The sequence below is a fragment of the Melanotaenia boesemani genome, chromosome 4, assembly GCF_017639745.1.
Source record: "Melanotaenia boesemani isolate fMelBoe1 chromosome 4, fMelBoe1.pri, whole genome shotgun sequence".
NCBI classification, from domain to species: domain Eukaryota; kingdom Metazoa; phylum Chordata; class Actinopteri; order Atheriniformes; family Melanotaeniidae; genus Melanotaenia; species Melanotaenia boesemani.
The window spans coordinates 3557260-3561914 of NC_055685.1; the positions used below are offsets into that span (position 1 = coordinate 3557260).

The 4655-nt window shown below is 43.2% G+C and overlaps 1 long non-coding RNA gene across 2 annotated transcripts; it reads right to left on the reverse strand.

Moving 5' to 3' along the window:
• Nucleotides 1-3181: 3181 nt before the first annotated feature.
• LOC121638393 lies at nucleotides 3182-3753 on the reverse strand. 2 transcript variants are annotated; one of them, XR_006010013.1, is made up of 3 exons: nucleotides 3561-3753; nucleotides 3318-3485; nucleotides 3182-3246 (listed from the first exon to the last, which is right to left on the reverse strand). It is a non-coding gene; the product is annotated as an uncharacterized LOC121638393 (long non-coding RNA). The 2 variants fall into 2 exon arrangements; XR_006010014.1 differs by lacking the exon at nucleotides 3561-3753 and having other exon boundaries at nucleotides 3318-3546.
• Nucleotides 3754-4655: the final 902 nt, after the last annotated feature.

Genomic DNA, 4655 nt, shown 5'->3' on the forward strand with positions numbered 1-4655 from the left:
ACTCACAGCTCAGCTCAACAGGTAAATCGAGAGCTTTGCCTTTTGGCTCAGCTCCCTCTTTACCACAACAGACCGATGTAGAGTCCGCAGACGCCGCACCAATCCACCTGTCGATCTTCCCCTCCATCCTTCCCTCACTCGTGAACAAGACCCCGAGATACGTTAACGCCTCTACTTGGGACAGGACTCTATTGCAGACCCGGAGAGAGCACTCCACCCTTTTCCGGCTGAGGACCATGGTCTCGGTCTTTGAGGTGCTGATTCTCATCCCAGCCGTTTCACACTCGGTTGCGAATTGCTCCAGTGAGAGCTGAAGATCACGGCCTGATGAAGCAAACAGAACCACATCATCTGCAAAGAGCAGAGACCCAATCCTGAGGCCACCGAGCCGGATCCCCTCAACACCTTGGCTGTGCCTAGAAATTCTGTCCATAAAGGTTATGAACAGAATCAGTGACAAAGGGCAGCCTTGGCGGAATCCAACCCACACTGGAAATGATTCTGATTCACTGCCGGCAATGCGGACTAAGCTCTGACATTGGTCGTACAGGGACCGGACAGCTCGTACAAGCGAGTCTGGCACTCCATACTCCCGGAGTACCCCCCACAGGAGTCCCCGGGGGACACGGTCGAATGCCTTCTCCAAGTTTCATACTATTCCATAAATATCTACAGTCCATAAAAGACAGCTGGTCTATCCTCTTTTTTGGAAAAGTTTTATGTTTTTCTTTATTTTAAAACCTATAAATCTATATATGAACATGATTCTTCATAAATGCCAAAAAAATTTGCTAGATATTTATTTAAAATGATAATTTCTATTTTTTCAAAAGGTCTCTCTTGTATGAGAGAAAAATGGCTCTTTGGACTGCAAAGGTTTCAGACCCTTGGTCTAGAGCATGTTACACAACATTTGACTTTTTAAATCTTTTCCTGCACACTTTTGATTAATAGACATTAATATCTGCAGCTAAGCCAGGGCGGGATCAGCCATCAGGAGATTTGAGTCTGGTCATGGAGCAGAGGTGAACATCCCCTGCTCTGGAGCTGGAAGCTGGGGCTGATGATGATGCTGCAAAGGACCAGGGCTGTTGAGTGCTTTTGGATGGGGGAGGGGCCTGAATCAGCACCGCTGGTCATTAAGAAGAGTACACATTGCATGCTTTCACATCAGTCTTTAAAAGTCTCCAATGTCACCAGAAAAAGTTTATAGATTTGTTGCTAGTCGCTTTTTAAAATTAGAATCTGTAGAGGGGTCTGAAATCTCGCTAAATATGGCACCCAAGCTTTGATATGGGGGTCGCTGTAATTGTACCGGAAACCATGCGCTGACAAACGATCAGCAAACGAACTGCGAACGAACTGCGATAAAATGCTTTATTTTTTTTAATGCTGTAATTTTCTGTAATTAAATAATTGTAATAAACACATTAAAGTCCTACCCCTTATACATACATACATACATAAACATATATATATATATATATATATATATATAAATATGTGTCTGTGTGTGTGTGTGTGTGTGTGTGTATAATATGAAAAAACATATTTCTTGCTTTTCCCTCTATCAGTAAATAAATGTTTCAGCTGAGTGAAGTCTTTCCCAATATGCTATTAAACTATTTACTAGCTTTCCTACACACTTAACACTTCTTTCACTGTATTAAATTTAGAGTCAATCTGAATATTATTGGAAAGAAATTCTCTGGTTCTTGCAGAGTTTTTTGTTGAGTATAGATACCAGAAATAAAAGTAGACAGGACCGATCTAAAGCAGTGAGCCAGACAGCACAAATGTTGGATAATATCACCCTGACAAATGCTCAATCCAAAACAAAATATAATAGCATAATCATTTGATCTGACTCATTTAACAGGGTTAATAAAAGTTTCTTTTCTTTATTGTTTTATCTACAACATTATTGTTTTATCCACCAGAAGCTTCAGAACTTATTTCAGGTATTAGAATATTTTCTAAGCAAAAAACAGGTTTCTATTCTAAAATCCTAGCCTCATTTTTTTTTTCTAATGCAAACATCCAGTTCTGCCAAACCTTTCTGTTCCTGGTTGCTCTGATAAGAGACTTAGTTTGCCAGCAGCCATGCCTCCTTCCTTTTATTAATCTCCTCCATCTTGCCTTGCCTTTCATCCCTCTCTTCTCATATCTCAGTCTTCACTGTAGGCCTCTTACAATCTCATTTTTAGAACCAAATCAGAGACAGATCAAGTTGATTGTTATTGGAGGAGACAGTCACTGTCTGATCTCCGATGACCTGTATGATCAGGACTGAGTGTGGAAGTGGTGGCCACTCTCATGTACAAGAATGAAGCTGCTTATTAAACAGGGTGCCATAAAAAGCAGTTTACTCTGCATGTAAAGCGTCTATAAAAGTCACAGTTGCTGGTATTAATATGTTTTAAATTACTATAATATTTTGCCCAGAGTACATTACATGTATACACATAATAATACTCTTGCAAATTTAACATAACTCACAGAGAATGATATATCTTTATTAGAATCACCACCTTTACATGGTGGAGGGGTTTAAGTACGCTCATGATCTATAAAGTTTGCTTGTCCTGCAGCTAGGGAAGGCAAACTGGTCTCAGGGGAAGATTTAGACTAAGACCCATTCAAAGACCTTGATGAATGGCTTTAAAGTCACTTCACTCAGAAAGGGGCATCCTCCTGTAGCCAGGCCTAGTGAAAGCACGTGGGACCATCATTGGCTCATGGGGCTTGGCTGCATTCAGCCTGAATATGCCAAAGGAACTATACGGAGTGGGTGACAAGAAAAACCCAGGGTCAAGACATGCCATTATCATAAGTATCGCAACCTGGCTCTTTGGATGTGGAATGTCACCTTACTGGCTTGGAAAGAACGTACCACCTAGATATATAGTAGCTTACCTCCACACACAGCACGAATCCTGAAACCAAACTCCTGGACAGGGGCTGGACCGGCACACTTTGGAGTTGTCCATGGGAGACAGGTTTTGCTGACCTGAACTGGGGATATCCTCTAATGATTTAAAGACCACTTTGAGGATTTTCTTAATCAGGCCTGCATGCAGGGCTCAAATTACACTGGGGCTTTCGGGGGAGCCTGACACGGTCGGAGACCGCGGTACAAAGAAGCAGACCCAAATGCAGAACACTTAGTGAGACAAGGAGAGAGATGCAAACAATGTTTATTTATAATAAATGTTAGTGGCTTAGTCCAGGTCCGGGAAGATCTTCCTATGAGAGGGCAGAGGATTAATGTGGGTCTGAGAGGGTGCTGGGTTATGTCTGCTATAGCAGCGGCTTACTGTATTCCAGAGGAAGACTGACGGTGGAGGAGTAAGCCAGGTGATGGTTGCTGGTGGAGGTGGAATGAGTTTGTTTGCAGGCAGGGCGAGCAGGCAGGCAGTCGACTTGGCATGAGGGACAGTCTTTATCCAAGGTGCTGTGGTGATCCAAGGTAGCAAGGTCTAAGGCTGAGGAATTAAGATGACAAGATAAGTTTACTGAGAACAAGGCACAAGGTAAGACTTAAAATGAGGCCTGGTTACCACGCAGTAAAGTGTGACAATCTGGCGAAGACTGGAGCTCCTGCATGATCTTAAATAGCTGGGAGGTAAGCTGGCTAACGAAGGTGCTGATGCGCTGCAGGTGGGATCAATTGTGGCTCCAGCCTCCGCCCTTCATCCCCATGGCAACCTGCTCAACCCTACCTGCAAAACTCAGACACACAGAACCATGACAGAGCCTTATTTTCACACGTGCACTGCGACTTCACACGTCACATGCACACGTATTTATATTAGTGCACGTAGCGCGATCAAAAATATGGATGCTATAAAAAAAAAAAAAACTACTGTAAGCAGCTTGTTTAATCAGAAACTGTGCCAGAGAGCTCTTTGACCACAAAAAGAAGCACATCCCCCGTAATTCGAACCCTGCCTGCATGTCCCCTGTCACAAGGTGGCAGAGTTTGTGGACTCTGGAGGATGTGCCCATTACCTTGAAAGTTAAAAAGCTTCCTGGTGGTAGAGCAATGGGGACAGTAGGGTGGTGGACTGCCATAGCTTATTTTCAAAGGTCTGGAAAGACACCTATAGAATGACACACCCAGTTTTTTAAAAGTGCTCCACCTTGAAGCATATCAAGTTAGCCACCCTCGAAGGGTCTACTCCAAGATGTTGGAAAGGAGACTGTCTCATTGTTGATAAAGAGGAAAGCTGTGTTGTTTTCAATCAGGTTATGGAACAGTGGACCAGGGGCCTTATTTATAAAACTGTGTGTATCCAAGGAAACTGCGGTACAAAAGGAAATGCGGCAAACTTCTACTTTCAGATTTATAAAAGTGTGCGCACGCACATCCTATGTCTGTTTCCGTTTATAAATCAGAATCAACTCTAAAGCGGGCGCACATAAGGGAATGCCTTCCCATGCCCACATGGTGGCTATAAATGGTCAGGTTGACGCCTGTAATACATATTCATCACATCATTTCCATGATGGCTTGGGAGGGAAAAAGAGGGGAGAAACAGATATTTTCAGGGTGTGAGACAGAGATCCTGATGGACCACGACGACAAACGTAAAAATGTTCAATAGCTAGGCACGGCGTGGGCATTACTTGTGTCAGAAAGGCAAAATAGAATG